A 22,538-nucleotide genomic window follows, 5' to 3' on the forward strand; every position below is an offset into this window, starting at 1 on the left:
GGAGATAGATAGGTTTAATACAATACTGTTACATAATACACCTTTAATTTTTATGACAAATTGAAATACACCAAATGAGTTGTAATTCAAATATCTAGCTCGTCGTCAAACTCTACACTTTTCTCGTGTAATTTACCTGAAAGAATTGACTGTTTGGTTCCACGTCATTAATTCTAGTCACACTTTCTGCGTACGTCTCTTCTGTTGCTGCTCTCCTCTCCAGCTCTGATCATCTCTCCCACTCAGTTCCTTCCTCAAGAGTGTTGGCCATTAAATGTAAACCGTAGCCACCCCACGCACGCCAGGAGACACGCAATATATGCAACTCCAAAAGACAACCTTCATCTGCATTCATCTTATATTCCTTTGTATTGTCAAACCTAATACATGTGAAGCGTATTTAAAAGAGCCACCTGTCTACTCCACTACACTTTTCAAATTGCTTCACCGCTTCTTCCTCGTATCTATGTTGGATCAGTTTGCGGCACTGCTTTATGTTCTTAAGGATAACTTTTTCTAACTTTGCAGATCACCAAATTTGACTTTTTTCTTGCAGATCAAAGCACAGTGTGTGGTGCAGCGTGGATGCTATTCCATCTCAGATTCAACTGTGGAGGTTGGCAAATTGTGGCTTTTCCATAGGGATGTTTTCTTCAGCTTTAATTGGCATTTTGGTTCCAACAGTCAAAGATATTAATATAACCAAGAATGGTAAAGATGCATTTTGCGCTTACTCCCCATGTGTGTTTATGGGGTCCAGCTGGGCTACAAAATTGATATCCTGTTCCTGCTATGGCCGATGAAGGCTGCTGTGAAAGTCAGTCTTGATCTATAATTGAGACACTAGGGTATGTTTTCTTTCTGGACACACTCAATGGTTTGTGCATTAAGGGGGATGATGGAAGAAAGCCACGCACATTCAATATAAGCCATCATAAATCAGAAAATATGCTTTTTTTGCCCAATTTGTAGATTCTAGTGGCTTCATACTGCGCTACAGTGCTAAAGGTTCTCCCTGTCCCTCTTTCTTTTATTTCAGCTAAGGGCACTCATCGGTATCTTTTAAATGAGTGTAATTTGGTGCACACTTTTAAACATAATGGGAAGACTGCATTGGAGATGTTGCCACTGGCCTTTGAAATGTGGTAAATGCGTTGTTAAGGTCTGAGGGTGGTTGCTAGGAGCCTCTTCTTCACGCCCATCTCAGAGGTTAGGATGTTAATACAGTGATGTCTCCTGGACTCAGCTTTTAAAGCACAGATATCTGACCGATCGCTCCAAAGGCCACAACATAAATGATTCCAGGCCTTAATAAACACTGCACTTACTGTCCAATCTATTGAGAGTTCAGGTGGGTCTATTGGTCGTCTGGGTGTAGACTGGTGTGTGTGTGTGTGTGTATATATATATATATATATATATATATAGAGAGAGAGAGAGAGAGAGAGAGAGAGAGAGAGAGAGAGAGAGAGATTCATAGATCAATATTTTTTAGATTAGATGATGGTGAAGCATTAATTATAATTGGTATTATAAATAATGCCAAATAAAGTAGATACATGCAGATTTGCACTACTGAAAAGTATTGATTGATACAGTGTAATTTAAAGCAAAAGCATCAACTGGTCAAAATTGAATTTATGTAATTTCAATTGACTTACTTAACGAACAGAAACTGTAAACAAATAGGTGCGTTACTCTCAGTGTAGTTAGCTCCTCCTTCAGGTAGATTTAAGACAGTGTCCACCAGCAATGTGACCAGGGGCCTCATTTATCAGTCTTGCTGACTATGCACTACACATTGCATAGAGCACCCTCTGCACCACACGTGGGATTTATAAAACTCCTATTAGGAGTACACTATGCTTATCTCTGTGCCAGATAGGACCCTGGCATGCACCCTTCGCAAAGTCTGGAGACACGGGGAAAAGACGACACCATGGAGAGGAGCCGAAGTGAAGAGACTTTGAGGAAATGTTTGATCAGGAAATCATCAAAAAGTAGGTTTTATCGTATTCAAATTTGCGCTTTTAAGCAGATGGACAAAACATGGAGAAAGGGTGTTTATTCCACTCATTATTCTCATCAGTCTTATGCATTTAAAGCTGTGCACTCTCGTGCACAGGCGCAGTCCACACTGTGGACTTCTATTGGCCACAGTCTGTGGCTGTGACCCAACACTGGACGTAAGAGAAAACTCTTCTCTCAAACGGAGCACAGAAGCGAGGCTTTGGTTTAATGAGACTAAATACAGCTCCAACACTTTACATTTGTCTTTAAGCATCGCACGCCAGAGTGGCCCGAGTCCGAGCCTACTGTGCAAACCTGACCCGAAGTCAAAATCTTCCCTGCATTTTTTTTTTTTTTAACTGGCAGTTCTTGCAAACAAGAGCTTGCTCTCAAGGGTCCTCCCTGTCTAAATAAAGGACATAATAATGTGTGTGTCCCAGCCCAGGCCTGCACACTCAAAGAGGTAAGCAGAGTTTAAATGTTCCGTGTGGACTTTTATTGGCTGAATAACAGCACCTGATATGTGTCTACATGCTAAAATTATGTTCTACCTGCACTTATCTCTGCCTGGGCGGCGAAGCACCTCCTCGCTCATTTTGTTCTGTCAGGGAGGGCATCTGAATCTCTCGCACACACTCACAGCCCGCTTCTTTGACCATTCAGACCTCCCCATGCACAGAGCTAAGTGGGTGAACGGGACCAATCCTTATGCACATATCATAAGCATACATAAAAATTTAGCAACATACAAGTCTGAAACGCAATTAGAAAACAGCCAGGCTACTAGTCAAAGTGCAACAATGAACTGCCTAAATATTATGACGTGTAAGTATAACACAATTGAGTCTCTTCACTGTGTGGAGCGTCTCCTCCTCCCTCTCTGTCCCCTGTGTCTCGGTCAAACCCACTGATTGTCAGGTCGTGTTTAGGCAGCTCTCATTCATGAGTCACTTTGCGTGGTCCTTTTATGGTGAATTGGAGGTGTGGAGAGGGCGTGACACCATATAAGTTTACGTGCTCAGATTCCAGCTGCAAGTGGATTTATCAAACACAGAGTGCACATGCAGAGTTTTATATATGTTTGTATGACGCACACCTCCCATGGCTGCTAGCAGTATGCTTTTGCTTAGGAAAATGTATACACAATCCTTTATAAATGAGGCCCCAAAACTGAAGAAGCCACTTGGATGAGCGGTGAAACGTATTCACTCTAAAACTTTTGTCCAGTTGACAGAATTTAATTTTCCTTTTGCTGTGGATCTACCTGGATGACTGAAGGATTACACAGACATTCTCCAGTATGACAAGTGTTTGATGCCACATGGATAAATTACACATCAGATTATGGACAGCCAAGTCTGCATTAAAACACCTCAAATTGAATAAATGCAAGATAAACAATGTTAATGCCATACTGTGAAACATTCCAGCAGTAACATCAACATGGAGAAGCAGGTGGCCAACCTTGAAAAGTTACATAGAAAGAGAAAAACGGTACATTATCATTTGCACATTTTTGTTTTGCACCTGATACCTTTCTTTGTAGCAGCGAGCCTGGTATGCTGTGCCTGAAATTAGCTCTGTGCATGGCCAATTGTCTTTCCTGTGACACACCGCTGTGGTCCAGCTACTGTACTGTACTGTATAGTGAGATAATGTGTTTGATTAACAGATGGTTGAAATATCTGTTTACATAACAAGGCGCTACACAAGGAAATGCATTTATTATTAATGTAGATAGACACTCAAAATAGACAAATGGTATAAAATCTGAATCATGATGCATACGCAGTACTTCCAAAAGCTTCATTTACACTTATGTGCTCTTGGTTGTTGCAGATGGAAATGCAAGAAAATGCAGTTATTTGAGTGTTTCTTTAATTTCCTGGTTGCCACACTTGGGGAGTAAGCTCTGTGTACTCTTAAGTATTCATATATGACAGCTGGATGCCAGTAGATTAGTCCTCTTTCATGTGATTGTGCCAGAAGGGTTAGGACTTAGTGGCTTGCTCTCCTCATAACATTAAAAACCTCTGGCTCTTCACCCAATCAACACGACTTCAACCATGTATAGGAGGAGCTGCAGCAGAAAGAAGTCCCTATATGCCACTCTATGATAAGTATTGGGAATCACACACTAATTAGCTTGCCTATTCCAAACAAGGCCTGAATAACGCTGACAATATACGAAGCCTGTGGAGCAAAGATACCGTGCCCACTGCATTTAACAGCAACCTCCATTTCAACCTAAATTTGCATTTTTTTTCTTTTTTTCTTTTTCATTTCCAGATTTGTTTCACTTGTATGAATCAAACACACATATTGATATGGAGATGTGCTGGCTTTTTATGCTAACTTTTATATATATATTCTCTCCATTACAGGTGCGCTTAGTGTATGTGCGTATAATTGCTACGTTTCTGCCTTGCTGAACTTTAACTGGCCTTCAAAAACTTCCATTCAAAAGCTTGTCAGTCATCAAAGCGGTGGCTGCATTGGCGACTCATTTGCATTTTATCCTGCTATAGCTAAAATAGGATTCAAGCTTTCTCTTCATAATCTCAATAGCTCTGGGCAAATAGCACAAGCCTGTCTCCTTTATAGGTATGCAATATCACAGTGGGGAAGAGGATACAATGCCGTTTCATTTTCCTGGAGTGAATTCCGCATGGATCCAATGTATTTGTTTCACCTTTGGAAGAACAGTATTGATTATAAGACGTCGCACTGTCTTCTTGAATCAAAACTCCCAGACGCTTGTGATGTCTTCAATTTGTTCCTTACTTCTCCGCAGAGTTTGAAGTCTCGCTGGTGACCTTTGAACCCGCAGCGGATGTACTCTGGAGTGCCGTCGCTACACTACAATGTTGCTTTATCCTGGCAGACAATTATCCTGCAGAAGCCATAAGAGAAAGAAAGACAGATGCTTTTCACGTCAATTTCCTCTCACCCGTAAACCAGGCCTGCTGCCCATCACCCACTAAATGGATCCTAGTGCTGTCTGGCTGCAAACAAACACCGAATTACACTTACACATCACATTCTCTGTCAGCTTCCAGCATTTTTCTGTACAGTGACAGTGTTTAACATTTATGTGCTTAAACCTGCATTACCGATTTCCAAATGGCAATAGGAGGAAGTAGGTATTTCAATCTAATTCCTAGCTCTCACAATCCTGCCTGCACCACTCTCGAACAGATTCTTTTCATATTTTTTCATGTGACAAAGTAAAGCCGTAAAGTCGCTCCTAGCAACACCTGTGGTCCTTTCTTAAGAGTTTGCGTTTGATAAAATTCTTAAATCATTTTGAAATGCAGACAGCACAAAGCTTAAGTCAGGTTCAATTAGCAAAACATTGTCACCAAATAGAAAAGAAACAAAAAAATCCTTTCTTCATAACTCGCAGAACAGAAGCACTACTCTTTTCTTCGACTATCCTATTTAAGAAGTTCATTGTAGCCAACTCTGTACCTCTAAGATGCTATTTCTTTGTTTTAAGTTGTCAACGTAGTGACTGTTGATTCAGAGTTGCTAGGCAGAAAATAGATAAGGTCGTAAAATAATATACCTCATCTGCCCCCTTTTGCTATGTAACTGACCCTCTTGCCGTACCGGAAACAAATGGTTTAGTCCTGACGTAGACTTGCTTCGACGATATCCTGGTTTCATTCTGGTCTAGCTCTGGTTTACTTCCAGGTCCCACTTTACTTTAGCTGCGTCATTACAGATGAAACACTTCAAAAGCATCAACATTTGGATACGAATATATGTTTTTGTTTATCTGGACTATCAACCACAGGGAATATGAATGCCTTTGCCCCCTTTTCTTTCCCTCTTCTCTGTGATCTCTTAAAATCTCCTTATTGACAACCCGCACCTTGAAGACTTGAAGACCTTGGGAGGTTTTTAAATGCGGTTATAAAAGGTCATGACATTCAGAAATGGCATTCTCTTTGGAGCGGATGGCTTGGACGTCTGGCTGTTAAATAAGGTTACTTCTATCAGCTCACTTCGCTGGCCATTTGTTGTCCTTGGTATCACTAAAGAGACTTGACCAGCGTCTGTATAATGTTTATGATCCTTCGGCCCTGGTTAGAGCATATAGGCCGGTCCATAATACATTTCCTTATGGCGATATGGCAAAAAACTGAATCACGATTTACTTCCTCGTACAGATCCAACTCTTTATTTTATCAAAACAAAAATGGCTTTCAATTCAGTGCCTTGATTTAATTAACATCTGCTTGAAACCACATGCTTTTACAGACAGTGGATTGGCTTTAGAGCTCTCTATTAAAATGACCCAAGCTGATTAATAACATTTAAAGATCACAGAAGCTCAATCCCAATTTCAGTTTCCCGATTCTACTTTAGGATGTCATAACACTGTGCACTTCTGAGCTGTGTATGGTCCTGTAGCGGCGTGTTGGTGGCTATGGTCGACTGCATTAGCCCTGGGTGCCTCGGACTTTTTACTGTCAGTTAATGATACTCTTCACCCCTGCTCGCACAGAAAACCCGCCTACCACGCGTACCACCCACCCTTTTTACCTATCTAGACACCACTCCGCTACTTCGTCCATTCCCCCTGCCTCTGCATCGCGCTGCTTTCTCCTCTAGCCAATTGAAATGCATGTGCTTACGGGGAGAGTCTCCGAGGACCCCCCTTCCTCCAAACAGAAAAGCATTAACCCTTCGCTATTCTCCTGGCCTTGGTGGTGATGAGTTATTCAAGGCTTTTGACAAGGATCCACCCCTCTTTACATTTGCTAATGATGCAGAAAGGTCAATGAGTGCGCTGGGAGATGGCCCCTGGCAAAACAGTCCCAGGATTCAATACACCGAGGCAGTGAGGAGTCTGACATGATTGTCGCTTCCAACACCAAGGAGGTTGTGTTTGCCCAAAGACGCTGTTATATGGGTAGAGTTGTGGTTTGAAAGAGAATATGGCTTCAGGAACAGTTTTGTAACTTTGAGAAGAGAAAAAAGGGAATAATTGCATTGCACAAACAAGATAAAAACACATTTTAGCGACAATGGTAGCTCAATGAAGAAGTAAATTTGTACAAGTCTTAAGGGAATCGTTATACTTATTTTATTTTGTGTAAAATAAACTGTGTATTCAACTGGAGTTAAAAGTGCACTATGTAACTTTTCTGGTGGGAGTTCTAACACCTACTTCTCTGCATGAAGTCATTGCGCTGCCTGGAATTTTCAAGAATATGGTATTAAACAAAGCCATTTTGCATTTATTCAATCGCGGTTACAATATTTTTGCTAAAAAGTGGCATGGAAACAATTAATTAAAGTGTTCGAACTTGGCTTGGTGGCATTGTCTGTTTGAAGATAAGTTTAAGTTGAATAAACTATACACAATATTTTCCATTTAAATCTACTTTTATGATACCTATAACCTGCATGTGAGCTGATATTAATTTCTCCGTGTTTATAGTAGCGTGATGGCTCTCCTTAGTCATAACGCTGAGAGATTAATTCCTGGTAGAGAGCTCTCCGGGACCTTCTCGTTCTTTTTATGTATTCATTTTAGCACAGTGCTGAAATACTGTAACATGTTTGATACAGCCAATGGTCTTGAGCTGTTCTAAAGTAAGATTTCTGTCACCGCTGACACCACTAATTGGCGACAAAGAATCCCCGGCCCTTCACTCTGAGCACATTGAACGGATTATCCATTTTGCTTTACATTTGTTATCCCTAATGCAAGAGCAGATCTAAGTGCCGGTGGGTGGCGCCCAGTGGAGTCCTAGCAACAGATCTAAATCCCAGACCAAAGCCAGCACGACTGAGAAGACCAGCACTGGAGTAGACAGACTTGGTTCAAGCGATCATACTTTTCATACATTTACCAGTTTATATTTATCGGAAAGAATGCCATTTACCTCGGACCTTGACATTTGGGTGATTGATGCTAGTTTTGCGCGGTCAGGGAACCTCATTTTTTTGCTGCAAATTGGAACACGCCTTAATTTAATAAAAGAAGAAGAAATATTGACAATCTTCCACAAAAGCATTTATCAACGATCGGAGACTAAAAGTTTTCTCGCCCTGGTTAGATGTGATGAATGACTGCTTATCGTCTTATAAGGCATCGTGTTCATACTCACTGACAATTATTATTCTACACCTACAGTTAAAGTATCAAACAATTATATTTATTAGGTTTGGGCTTGACGGTAGACGGCTTGCCAGAGAAATTACCCTCAAAGCTCACCTAATAGCTGCCCCATTTTTCTGTCTGACAAGTTTTCTGACCCTAATGAGAAAACCACTGTAGCTTGTTTGTGCTCACTCCAGTGTCTGGCTGCTTTTACTTTGTTGAGAATGACTCTATACATTTGCAAGTGTTTTCACAGATTTTCGTCTTCATTAGGCATGAATGAGCCGAGTTCTCCGGGCGGGTCGGGAAGTCGGAACAAGCCGTGAGCCAGGGATTAGGTGTCAATAACAATACAACAAAACAGTGAATATGCGCATACACACACACACACACACACACACACAGACTTCAAAGAGTGGGGAAGTAAACGTAGCACTTCAGACAAGCTAGTTTGACTCTCAGTGTGAATGATTATCCAATATACTTGTTTACATCTGTTCATTTATTCCTTCACTTTCACTTTTTTCTTCATTTCCAAACACGTGGCTTAAGTGGGCTACTCCCTGGGCCAGTTTGTCAGTAATGCAATTGATTACAAGCATGTGATTGCTATGTAACTATGCTGTAGTACCCAAAATGAACTTTATGTAACAGAGCAAAAATGCAAGGCTCCATCCAGAAGTATTGCCAGGTTTTAGGTCAGATCTCCTCCTACATACAGTCATACAAAAGCATTAACCAGTACGATACTGTAATGATCTGATACTTTGTGTTTAATTCAGAGTTGACACCTTTTGTTCTTGCAGCTGCTTTTATATGTGACGCGTGGTTGCTATGCCGACAAGTTGACGTGAAGGATGTATTCGTGAGTTACTGGTCTGTTTTGGAGACCAGCTCGAGAAGTTGAGTTGGCTGTTGTTTTGCTCTTTCTTTGGCGTGGGTTACGGCCTACGGTATCCCTCGTGTTCAGAAAATAAACTAGAAGAAATTCAGCTTTCTTCCTTACACCAGAATTCTCCAATATATGCTCCGATATATACTCCTCCTATTGTCTGTGTAATCCCTCAGTCGTCCAGGTACGATCCATAGCGAATGAAAAATGTTTAGTTTTCTGTACTCCTCCTATTGCCACCCTCGCTGATATAAACTTGATATTAGCACATAAAATATACTGTTTTATGAGGTGCTTGGACGAGGAATAACACTTTTCTTGTTGAACGGAAATTGTCTTTTGTCACTCGACACAATCTTGTTTTACACTGGCTGTGTAGTGAGCAGCTTTTTAATTAAACCCTTCGTATGTTATCTCACGTCTCATGTTGTCAGTTTACAGTTCGCCGCAGAAGTTGCCGTTAAATATGACTCAAACCCCAACAACAGTAATACTCTTGATGGATGCATATTAAATAGAGCTTTTGCACACACATAATACCATACAAATTAGCTGAGATAAATGAGGTTGTTAATTGGATTTTTATAATTGTGAAGCGCTGTGTTTGAAATCGCTGGTAAAACTTTGATCATTACTTTGTGTACTGTATGCTGTTATCTCCTTTTATGGCAACACGCTGACCCTTTACATTCTCCATAATTACTTTTAATGATATGAATGCTCTGTAATTGAATTGACATTTACCGTGCTCGTATCCACAGTCACAGAGCAGCCAGTGAAGTTAATGATGAATACTGTTATAAAAAGACCTATAGCACATGTGTCAAACTCAAGGCCCACGAGCCAAATGTGGCCCTCCACATCATTTTATATGGCCCTCGACAGGGTAAATTAAAAGGTATGATAGACTTAAAATGTCATTTTACCAGGAGACATGCAGTTACACAGCCATTTTTACATCTAGGCAAATGCACATGCAATATTTGTAACTTGAATAAGTCATAAATACGTAAACAGTTAATGAACAAATTAGAAAAAGTAGTTTGATTTATTTTACATCTGGCCCTTTCAGAGCATTTTGCTGATGTGGCCCTCGGTGAAAATGTGTTTAACGCCCCTGACCTATAGGATGATAAACTTAAGTCATGTTATAATGTTGTACCCTGATCAAAAATCCTATCTATTTTGTTTTAGAGCACAATGGGGTAATCCTACTGTCAATGTTTTTGCTTTTTGCAACCTATTTCAAGGTGTTTTTTTCTTTATGAGGGCCTGTCACCTGCTTGTTACCATGAAGATACAGTATGGTTGCATTGCTTGGAAGTTGTTCCACAGTATGACTTTAAATGTATGTATCTAGGAGGTCAAGCTCATGATACCACCTGGCCTAGTTACAGGTCAGATCTGTGGATTGGTGACCTCACTCACCAGACGAATGAGTTTTATTAAAGGTATTACTATATCGACTTATCGTTCAGTACATGAAAGCTGGAACAATATATTTTGGGGGTCAATATTTATCATGTTCACATTTTCTTTGCAATAATGGGGTGATTTTTGTTTGGGTTTTTTTTTTTTTTTTTTTTTTTGTGACACAGTAAGATTTGAGCTATAAAGAGTTGAATATTTAACTTCTATGGCTATATGTTGATTAATTCTGCTATTAATTTGTAGCAGCTCATGCCTCTTAATGATACAATTTATTTTAGAAATGTTTTCCTGGGATTAACTTGTGTTTTATTGTTATTGTGTCAGAGGTATAAAGTAGTAGTTTTCTGTAGATCGTGACAGGCCTATACGTATAACTGAACAAATGTAAGATAGATAAGATATTTAATGCAATACTGTGGAATATTCTAGGCAAAAAATAACATCGTGACGATATTGTGCAGGTGCCATACCAATCACGAGGAAAGTTACATAGTGCATCTGTAACTTTACAACGCACGAGAAAATGCAGTCATGTCGCCTCCTGTTGGATCAGATAGATAGTAAATTAACTGCCAACTAAACCTTTATCTCCTTATTATGGAGCGTGAATTCCCAAAGATGTATTGATATTTGCCCCGCCTCCTTCTCCCCACCGGGTTGAACCAGGGGTCACTCCACCGGTCCAATTTGTCAGTAAACACACCCTCATTCTCCACTGCGATTCCAGTCAATAATGTTTGACCTGGTAAGCCGTGGTGTGTCTTGGGGAGAAGCAGACGTCACACATCAAAAGAATACAAGTGTGTCGCAGTTTTCTGTTGTGCTATTTATGCCGCTCAGAAAGTTGCAAGTCGGCAGTGTCAAGGATGAGACTTCAGACAGAGAGGCTGGAGTGGATTCGGTACAGGAGGTGTATGTGAAACTGGAGATAAGGCGCAAGAGTTGGATAGATTTTCAACATTTCAAAGGTGATAGCGTCTAGCTTTTATTGTGATAGTTTATAAGTCCAGTGAGCTAGAAAACTCCAAAAGTAAATAGCAAAACATGCCAGCTTACTCTTTCTAAGCACTGGCCTTGTAGCTGTTGAATGAAATGTTGAAATGTATAAAGTGGAATTTTCACTTTCTTTAAAATAAAGATCCAAGGCTAAGAGTTTTAAAAAAAACATTTTAGTGTAGCAACAGTATTACAACTTTACAGATGCCACATGTTGGTAGGCTAAAACAGCATCATGCTATTCTTATGCTGCGGGTGTTAAATTACCTCAATTATAATATGCTAATTCAAAATGGGATTTGCCGAGTTACTAAAAGCCAACCTATTTTTTGACTAAAGCAATTTGTTTGTTTATGTTGCCGTAATAGACTGAGAGACAGAGAGAGTCTTATATCTATTTTAAGTTTCCACACTTAAGGTTGCCAAATCTCATCTTCGGGGTGCACCATTCATTTAGCTACTTCACAGGTCCAAAAAAACAATAACAATCAAATTAAAATAATCAAACGCAATGTTAATATGAGAGAAACAATGACAACATATAGCGGTTATTATCAGCACATTTGCACAAGAGTACGAGAAGAACCAAATTATTTTTAAGTCAGAAACTCAACCAGCCTAAGTACCATGTGTCAGTCCCTCTTCTGCACTAAGCCGAAAAATGCCAGATGAAACACATCTGTCTGGCATGCGTCAAACTCACTCTTCCTCTCTGTCTCTTACTCAGCCTACTTTAAATTTTTTTTTTTTTTTTTTTTTTTTGCCTCTTTGCACAGTGCATCACCGCGGGAACAGATGGAGCATATTATCAATTAATTAGTTTTGTTTTATTTAGAGTATAAGTGAAATCAATTCTCATTCACCAGAAGCCACACGGGTTAAGGGGGCATGTTAGTTGCATATTTGTTGTGTGTGTGTTTGGTATTTTGTGTTTAAATTAATTCATTAATTAAGAGTAATTGTTTATCCAATCGTGATCCTATATTTTCTTTCTAGCTTTCTGACAATTTGGGCATCTTTGCATCACTTTACTCAGTTTAAATGCCGAAACGATCAAGTCTGGGGATGATGTATAGACGATGTATGAAACAAATAAACAAGTTTGTATGTTTTTGACGTTTGAAAAAGGCTATAACGTCAAACGTAGCACAATATATCTACACTGTTCTTAACACAGAGGAAAGATTTTACTCGTGGCTAACCTGCAGATGTGTGAGGCATACACTATTGAATCAATGCGTTCACTTCAGGACTCTACTGCTTTCATATGAACCTCCCGCAGGCTCAGAGCAACAAGGTAGGGACTGCTGACCGGAGTGCACTCAGCGCCCCAGGTTCTGTCTTGGCTTAATAAAGGAAAATTCATATGTGGCACTTTCACCGCCTATGGGTATACAGTAGCTAAAGGAGCCGACTCAGAGCTAGCTGGCTATAATTAACATAAACATCTGGCACGCACCTCATTTCAACTGAACGCAACCGATAGTCCTCAACAGAAAGGAATGATCCACTGCACATGCTAATCACTTGGCCATTGATTTGGGTCTTTTTTGGTCCAACAATTTTTGTAAACCGCCAAATTGATTCGTGAGAAATCTATTAACAGCCGAGAGTAGGTAGAAACGAACAAAAAAATATGGATTCAGCTGCATACTTGCGTGACCAGTGGATTGGATTGTGAATGGGCTCTGCGTTTTGTACGAAAATTCTGGTCAGGTTCACCTAGCCCCAGGTGAAGTGTGATAACCAGGCAGTATGCAGCGATAAACCTATCTTATATCAATCAAGTCGAGAATGCACTTAACCCTCTGCAGTCCCTCCCTGGCATGTTATCTGTGCCGTAATGGAAATTGATAAAAGAGAGCTGTCTTATCATAATCGAACATACATAACAGAGGGGAAAAGCTATTTTTAGGGCACTACAGCCTGAGGACTTGGGCAGAAAAGGAGCGTGCAGGAAGTCGTCTTGTGGTTGGAGATCAGATGTTATCAGAGTGTATTGATGGAGCGCTCAGTGGAGATTCCAGCTACCACTGCGCCTCTGTCAATGGGCTTTTCTCCCCAATCAAGTGACAGAATGCACAAGAGCGTTCATGTTGTATTCACATTCAAAGTTGGGCTCAGCAGTGTGACAAAGTTATTTATCAAATCTGTTGATCAATAACAACTTTTAATTTGAGTTTAATTTGCCTTATCAAAACACATAAACATGGCTTTCGATATCAGTTTGCTGAAAAAAAAAAAAAAGGCAAATTTCTTCCTCCAAAGCACAGACTGTATATATAAATGGGCATAGGTAACTTACTAGCTGCCTCGTTCCAAATAGGAAGTGAGTATGGGCGTGCTTCCAGCTCCATCGACTCTGGCTCCAATTCACTTCCTATTGAAAAACTGTCCCTTCTTTCTCCGTAACTGCTGCTGTCTGGCTTGTCATTTTGGTCTTAAATGTTCGTATTAACCCGCTCTGCATGACCCTGGTATTTTTATTTTGCTGTTGTGTCCATAAATCAAGATATGAACATTAATCACAGACCAATGAGGCTACTCCTGCTAACGTTAGCAACAGGTTTGATTGACATCGTTGCTAAGCGTGCGCTACCTGCTAAACCAGCGGTGCGGGTGGGAAAGGGCGTTACTTTCAATAGCCTTGCTCGGGATTGGCTCTTTGATTGCTATGATACTCACGGTCAGAATTTCAAATATGGAACTTGGAGCTAAATTAACCTCTATAACTGCTAGCCTCGATGAGCTTCATTTGACTGGAGCCAAAAGCTATGGGTGACGTCAAACTCCCTTCTCCCACTCTTGAATCTCTTGATGAAGTTTGATAAATTGCACAGCCCTAATTGAAAGAATAACGTAATAGAGACACATACAATAGCAAATATTTCAAATTGGATAACGCTGGCACATACATTAAGTATTTGAACTCAGACAATAATGCAAGCTGTTGGTTCTTGGTTAGATTACATGCCGGGTGCATGACTTGACGGGCAGCTAGGGGAGATTCAAGTCTACCGGCCTTATCACAGAGCCTTCCTCATACAGAAGTGAGCAGATTGTGTCTGTCGTCGAAAGCAGTGTGGTAGCTAAATAGCAGCTGACTAAGCAAAATCCTTGGGCTTCGCAGCAGCTCTCGTATGGAAATAAAGCCCAGATAAGCATTAAAAGTGAGAGAGAGACTGAGGGCATGGGGAATTATTGGAGAGTCAGTTTGAGACACAAATATGAGCGGGAGATTATTATAGAGTGAGAGTGAGGGGGAGGGTTGAAAAATTAGAGTTGTGTGAAGCTACATGCTGACGCCATTTGTTTGTGACCGTGCATTTTATTAATCCTCGAACATTAAGCAGATTTAGCCCAAGCAGTCAAAGTCATAGAATAATTATGCTTTTGGAAATATGGTGATTAAAGTTGCTTGCGTTTGATGAGCTCACTGTCCTGCTTTGGCTCTTTGTTGTGTTTACTCCCCAAATGTGCTGATGCAGAGTTACATTGGAGATTACAAACAGAAAAGGGAGCAGTCATAAAACAGTTTAAAAATGTAGATTTATCAGTCGGCCGTGCATATAAAGTAGATCATTTGCAAGCGCAGTGATTTCCTATACTTCAGTCGTGTCCTTGAATTGATAGCTGCAATAAACACTCATGCACTCCGGGTCACTGCCGATTTTAGACGCTCTCAAAAGTCTTTCTTTGCTACCGACGGAGAAATTTCTTTTTAAAATGGGCTCTGGAAAAAAATTGGATCAAAAAGATGGGATCGTAGAAGCGAGAGGGCTCAATCAATAATGAAAAGGAACAGTATCCGTGTGGGCCCTGGAAATCTTTGCTCTACTGGGATTTCTTTCACCAGTAGACCTCGCAATGCCCGCGTCTCTCTTATGTGTCTAGATACCCCACAGCGGCGTTGATTAAGTCAAGCTGAAGGCCGAGGCGTGCTTGCAATAGAGAGGGCACCAGACTCACTCAACACGGCTATCAGGTGAGCGTCATTCCTCGCTCACTCACTCTCCAAGTCCAGATACGGATGCTTCGAGAGGCGGCTATTAGGGACCTGGCCTCCATCCCCCAAAATGCATCATGCCGCGCGTTGATAACCAGCGGGTAGCGGGATGTGAAGAGCAGAAATAGAATGGTGTGAGCGAGGATATGGTAGCGCAGGGAGGCAGAAGGGGGGTAAATGATCTCTGAAGACCATCTCATTAATAGTCTTTTTATTATGGCGCTAATGCAGGTGATTGGTGTGGGCCTAACGAGCTCTCAGGCGCACTCCAACCAGATCTCCGTAGGTTGGTGGATGCTTTGTAATTTTTTTTTTTTTTCTACTTCGTTGATAGTGATGAACATTTTGCTTGTACAAGAACAGGAAGGAATAAAAGGGGGACGGATGAATGGGCTGATGGGTCGTTGAGTCAATTGTGCGCCAATTCAATATGGCTGACTGCTACGGGCAAGAGGCAAAGATGAATAGGCGGGAAGGAAGTGAGGTCTATTTCTATGTCAGTGGACTGGGCCGTGAAGCATGGCCTAATGGTTTGATCACATCCTGGAAACTGATGGGTTCCAGTCAATGCCACAATAACCAAGAACATCCAACCTACTGTCTCATGTTTGTGACGGAAATAGATCAATAGGTGTCATATTGCGAATTGGTATCGTGATTTCTGTGAATTACATGAAGCGTGGTCGCGTAAAGCATTGACGATGTGATTGTTTAAAATACTGACAACCCCATGTTACTAAAACCAAAGCTGTAAAGGAATCACCACAGCCTTATATTGTAGTATCCAGACTGCAGACATTAAGCCAGGGTATCTGCTGTCATTTAACTTAAAACGTATCTGTCTGAAATACCTCAAGCCTTAGTTGCCATGAAATTTGGCAGGCGCTGTCAAAGTTGCTAAGCTGTATAGTGGAGCCAATGTGGAGTCCAGTGAGGGTAAATGGACTTCAAGAAATTGAGGAGTTTCATGCTTCACCTGCTGACGTGGTGTGACAAATTTAGCTGTAATTTGTAGGATAACTGAAAAGCAGCACAACTTCAGGTATGTTTTTGATGACAAATATTAGAACTTGGTTAAAATGGATGCACACGTTGTCCGTTAAGTAGTTAAGTAAATGTGTTTTGTCCCAGTACAGCTATAATAAAAAGCACATCTTGGGGTAAAGACACCTATGCGCAGTCTGCATGAAAAACATTGTACAGTCCAAGAAGCAGGACATGCACAGTTAGCATGCCAGTTGTTAGTTAGTTAGTTTTACCATGACAGCTAAACTCCACTTTTATAAACTCAAACGCTGTGAATAATTTGGATGCTGGGAATGTGTTAAAAAAGTGAGAAATAACTTTGGACCACTGCAAAATGAACTAGTTCTGTTTTTTACGTATTTAAGACAGGAAGAATCAGGTACAGCGCGTTTAATACCCAAAAGGGACCTCCGAAGAGTTACTACACACGCCCAGCGAAGCCAGGCGGGATATTGAATGCATTATCTTTGGTAGAATTAGATCCGCAGTTAGGTCTGCACATTTTCTCATCAAATATAATACATCTTAAACAGTCTTTCATTGTTGGACGTAGTGATTTGAAAAATACGTCCTTGCTTCTTGCCATGAACCCGCCATGTCGTGGGATTTGGGCCGATTTACAGCGCACTGTGTTGGGGATCAGTTGTGGCTCGGCAGTGCCTCATGTGGGCTCTCTCTGGGGGAGGACCACAGGCCACTGATTGATGGTCAAGGACACCGTGAACCCCCCTTCCACTCACACACACACACACACACACACATAGGAGCCCATCTCTGAAGCTCCACTCTCCAGGGGATTGGGCTGCTGCGGGCTGGATGCTGCTGCCTGTGCGGGATCACTCAGAGGACAGCACCACCAGCAACAACTCCACTGAATGAATCACTGGCTAAACGGCAAAGTCCCAACACCAAGATGGATATTTTGGGGTTTATGGGCTTGGCGTATATATATAGAGCCTCTTTGAAGGTGAAACTAGGCATGTTTATAGAGATCAGGATTGTGTTGTCCCATCTCAGAGAAAGTTCAGTTGGCCTAATGTTAAACCAATGGAGATTTTGGATATTTACCAACGTCTTATCGAGTTGTCCTGGGGATCGTTTGTGTATTTTTTTATTGTGGTTTTGCTAATGCATCTCTATGGGTTTTGTGTCTGGCCAGTAATGCAAAGTTTTTACTGTTTGATCCTGAGCTCTGTTGGCAAGAAATAACTGTAGTGTGTCGTAGCCAACCTAAAACCCTAGTTGCGCATCGCTTGAGATCATTTTGAGTATATTCATAACAAGACCTGTGATGATTATTATTGTATAGACCTGTGTTCAATAAATTAAAGGTGAGCAGTATTTATGGGGGCTAAGTCATTTAAAAAAGCCATTTGCTGGGTTTATCAGCCTCTATGGTTATTGTGTCAGTAGCATAAGGTCATTTCAGTATTATCGTCCACCATATTTTCACTAACAATATATTGCCCATCAAAATTTATTATTGCAATTGAACAGTTCACATTCCCAACACAGAGGTTGATAGCATTTTCCAATTCAACGAATATCAAGGCATATGGCCCTCCATTAAACAGAAAAACCTGTACCGTCAGTTTTGATTGATAACCACTGAAACACAATATTACTGAAATCAATTCACACCCCAAGTACAACATCAAGAACTGTCAAATACAAAAGGATGGCTCAGTTACATAATGAATGATAATGTTAACACGCTTCAGAGCTGCTCCTCGAACACAAACAGACGCCGAGTGCCACTCTTGCATCTCTCCGAATGATTCATTATCTCTGTCAACAACGGCCATAGTTCAGGCCCTGAGCATTTGTTGTTGCATATGATATGTGAGATACTCTACTGTCGCCGATGGAGGTTTTCGAGGGAGTTAGACCTTAATGTGTGAGCCAGCTGGATGCAATTTAAAACTGATGGCTCAAATCCAGAATTGCTTATAGGAGAAACTGTTATTTTTGCACGACTTTGGTTTAGTCCGCTTGCATTTTAATTGTCTGCTGTATTTCATCTGTGCTTATCTCTTCCGCTCTCCCTTTAGAGCCTCACTTGTCTTGGTAGCAGCTTGACAATGCTCGTCTATGATATATTGTCTGGAATTCCTCATTGTAGTCGTGCGCTGATGTACATGGCAATTAAATTCAACCTCCAAAGACAAAGTATAGCCGGAGCTTCTATTGCTTCCACCTTTTTTGCAATGCTTTCAATCACTGTCTCCTTCTTGCAGCCTGCTCTCCATTACTTTGATCCCCCATATCTGGCTTTCTTCCCTCTCTGTTTCGCACCCCTTTCCGTTACCTTCATGTTAATAAGCAGCGTAATGGGGTAGCGGGCCATTCCTGACTGGGGAGTTAATTAAAATGGCAAGTCACATCCCACACAATCAAAACAACAGAGACCCTCTTCTAAAACAGAGATGTGTTAAAGGAAGAAAATAATTGAGTTTGGGTGATTTTGTGCAGTTGAACACAAGCTTCATGCAATAACATTAAACAATAGATTTCGCTAATACATGGTTACATAAAAAAATTGGGTATGTAACAAAATTTTTAGAGGTATTAGCCTTTGTGTTAGTAGTATAGTTATGGTAAGTTGAAGCACACAATTAGTTCAACTTTATGCCTGGCTGGACTCGAGTGTATGATCTTAAAAGAGGTGTGTGGTGTAGCTGTTCTGGGCTAATTAGCTCCTGCATCTACAGTATTTTGATGCAACAAAACATCTGAAAAATTGTCACAGAACAAAAGGATTGGTAGATGACGTGTTTTGTCATGACACAGTGTTCCCAGGACCATGGAGAGTTCATCGCCGTCTAGACTATCCATTATCAATAAGAGAGATTAAAGCCCTTTGAAAATGCCACTTTTCCACCTATCCTTGCTATTGATCTAGTATTCACACTCCCAGTATAGTGTATCTTCCCTATCTCAAAATAAGTGTAAAAAGCTGGTACCATAATCACACATTCTATCAACTCAACTGCAGTTCTACCCAGGGTTTCTTCGCACTGTGTGACACAAACTCCTCTAATGGGAAATAGGCCCTGGTTGACATCTGCCTATTCCCCACTAACTGGAAATCTTACCCCGGATGATGCTGCAGGGGTTAGCAGCACCATGCATCGAGCGCACGCTCCGGCAACAGTGGGCCAGCTGAGCACAGGACAGGAGCTGTTGCCATGGTTACTGCTTCTCAGTTCGCTTGCACAGCCCGCAAAAACTGTGTCATTATCCTGTATGCTGGATAGGAGCGAGAGAGACAATAATGTAGAGGAGAGATGGAAGCCAAAGGGGAGGGGTAGTGTGTGGGGGGTGTCGCATTCTCCCATCTCCACCATCATCAAAATTTACCCCTTATTTGTGCCATTGTGTACTGTACCTCACCCTGCTCTTCTCATCTGTCAGTATAGTTTTCACTCTAATAGGTAAACAACTCAAATAGCGGCAAAATTCTAGGTAAAAGCTGTGCTGTCACTTTATAATGGGTTGAATGACTTTCTTATATTTGTATATGCTGGCATCTTGTGAGGCAAATTGTCAACAACCAGCTGTTATATACTTATTTTAATTTGACAACTTATATATGCCCCAATGCATGTAGCAGACTTCTTGAATATAACCAAACTACTTTGCCACTAGTTGGATCTGGCAAAATATTATGATCACCTGTATATAACACAGCACATGTCCAAAATGACCATAATAAAAAACTAACTGAAACAGCTGTAGTATTGTAATGTTAATGCTATTCATTCTAGTTAATTATGGTGTGCCACAAGGGTCAGTGCACATACCTATTCTGTTTATCGTCTACATCTGTGGTTTCCAAACCTTTTATAGTCACATACCCCATGAGACTTTTTATGATCATGGCTATATAAAGATGACACAGATAAAGATGAACTCTGAACAGACTGATCAAGTAGACAGACCAGTGTGACAGATACAAGAGCCTTGAGGACAGTTAACTTTCTCCACCTACACTCTGAAACTCAAAGGAGGAGCTGTGGTGTCATCTTACTTATCACTTATAATCCATATGAACTGAACACATCAGACGTAGTTCCATGCATGTTGGATCACTGTACTGTATATTGAAATAACACTACTCTGACACTAAGGAATAGCCGTAATCTTACCAGCCCATAGAAGTGACCTTTTGCTGCAAATGCAATGTCGTCAGCCACATTGGCTGTTTGTGTGAGACGAGGTCCACATCAGAGGAGCTACAATGTGAACTAATTACATGGCCGTGTAAATAGCAGGCTCCCCGCTGATATGGACTGTGCACTGCATGATTTCCCCTGGTACACCCGGTCCTGTTTACTCTGTCTTGCCTTGCTCCGAGTGTGTTTGACCTGTACGAGAAGCTGCTGTATATACTAGCATGTGCAGTAACCTGTGAGGTGTGCTTTATTGAGCCACAAGCCTAAAAAGCGTTGTGTCTTGCAGTTGAAGGAGGCAGGAGCAGTTCTTCCAAATGAAAGGCTCTGGCCCATGTGTCCGCCTGACGCAGCTCTCCGGAGAGGCCCCTGCTCATATTACTGTGGCTGTCGGCTGGACACGGCAACACAAACAGCTCTAAACAAAACTGCCTGCCTCCGAATAAAGCAGTTGTGAGATGGTGCCCTCAGACCTGCCTCTGTTGGTGTAGAAGGCTTTCGGCTTCAGATTGGAAGGGACGAAAGGGAAATAAGACTCAGCAATATAAAGAAATTGTCATTTTGAGGTTTTCGAGCAGTGTTATTTGAGTGGTACAATAGAGATTATTATTATTGTCTTGACCTTATGAAATTGGCCATATGTCTGCGTTTATGTTGCTTTAGTGGCACAGATGCTCGGACACTAACCTGAAGGTTTGTAGTTAAATGTAATGCTACTGAAACATGATATTGTTTCACTCTTGGCTGTGTTAATGTGTTAGTGTGACTGTAATTGGTGGTTGTTAATCAGGTTGTCGCTTCATCTCAGTCAATCCCAGCCCAGTTGTGTCTACAGAGGTGACTTAAGGAGTGAATCAGTTTTGGTCTGCAATAAAGCTATGCTGAGCCATCATTATGTGGCGTTCACTGTCTATTAGAAGAGAACAGCACTGTATGAAGTTTATCTATAAGGGACTACTTCAAAAACTGCCAGAATACCTCACCTGCTTGTTAATCATTGATACCGGAACATTTAATACCAGATCACATGATTGCATAAGTCTAAGGATGAGCTGCACGAGAACTGAGACGGGAAAGAGGCTTTTAACTGTTTTGCTTCACAAAAATGGACTGGACACATTGGTGACACAATTGCAATTTAATAATCTGATAACACTTTTATACACACACCTGCACCTGTTTTTGATGTTTTATATGGACTTATTTTGTTTTTGATTGTTTTTTCGGTTTGTGTTGTATTTTGTTGTGTTCAAAAGACCCTCAGTTTTCAGTTCAGTTAGATCTCAGATACACAACAGTATCAGTAATAGACTGTTCTCTATGGTGCCCATTACAGTGTATGGTTTGGTGATTCAGACTCTTTTGGACCTCTGAAGGTCACAGGTGCTCAGGTGACCTTCCTCCTTGTGCCTGTGCTGGTTCTGACCACTGCAGACACTTCAGAAACATCCCACAGAATCAACATTTGTAGAGTTTCTAGTTTTCAAACGGTTTTCTCATGTTCAGTGATTTGCAGAGAGCCAGATCTCAGAAATGCTGTGGTGGTGGATTGTTGCTGTATAATTATGCTAATAATTTCATAGGTCTTGAAATAAGACTAAATTATACATTATACAATTATGCCAGTACACTGGGCATGTGAGTGGCTCATGTGTTGAAAGAACAATCTGCAAATGAGCATGGCAAGCACACAGTAAATAACACCGACTGCTGCCCTGGCTAGCACCCTATACATAAAAAATATTAAGTTATGGTATATTTTATGTGGAAAATCCACCCAGGAAGTACGTTTTTTACTTTTGAAAACCATTTGACAAAAGCAACTAGTTATTTTCTACGTCTACAATGATGTGGACCATTTTGTGTGTCTTTTTGAAAAACACAAGT

At 41.0% G+C, this 22,538-nt stretch overlaps 1 protein-coding gene across 3 annotated transcripts in view; it reads left to right on the forward strand.

Annotated features, from left to right (window-relative positions):
- Positions 1-22,538, forward strand: part of negr1 (neuronal growth regulator 1) — a 160,408-nt gene that overhangs the window by 134,642 nt on the left and 3,228 nt on the right. The window lies entirely within an intron of this gene.

The sequence above is a fragment of the Periophthalmus magnuspinnatus genome, chromosome 4 (assembly GCF_009829125.3).
Source record: "Periophthalmus magnuspinnatus isolate fPerMag1 chromosome 4, fPerMag1.2.pri, whole genome shotgun sequence".
NCBI classification, from domain to species: domain Eukaryota; kingdom Metazoa; phylum Chordata; class Actinopteri; order Gobiiformes; family Gobiidae; genus Periophthalmus; species Periophthalmus magnuspinnatus.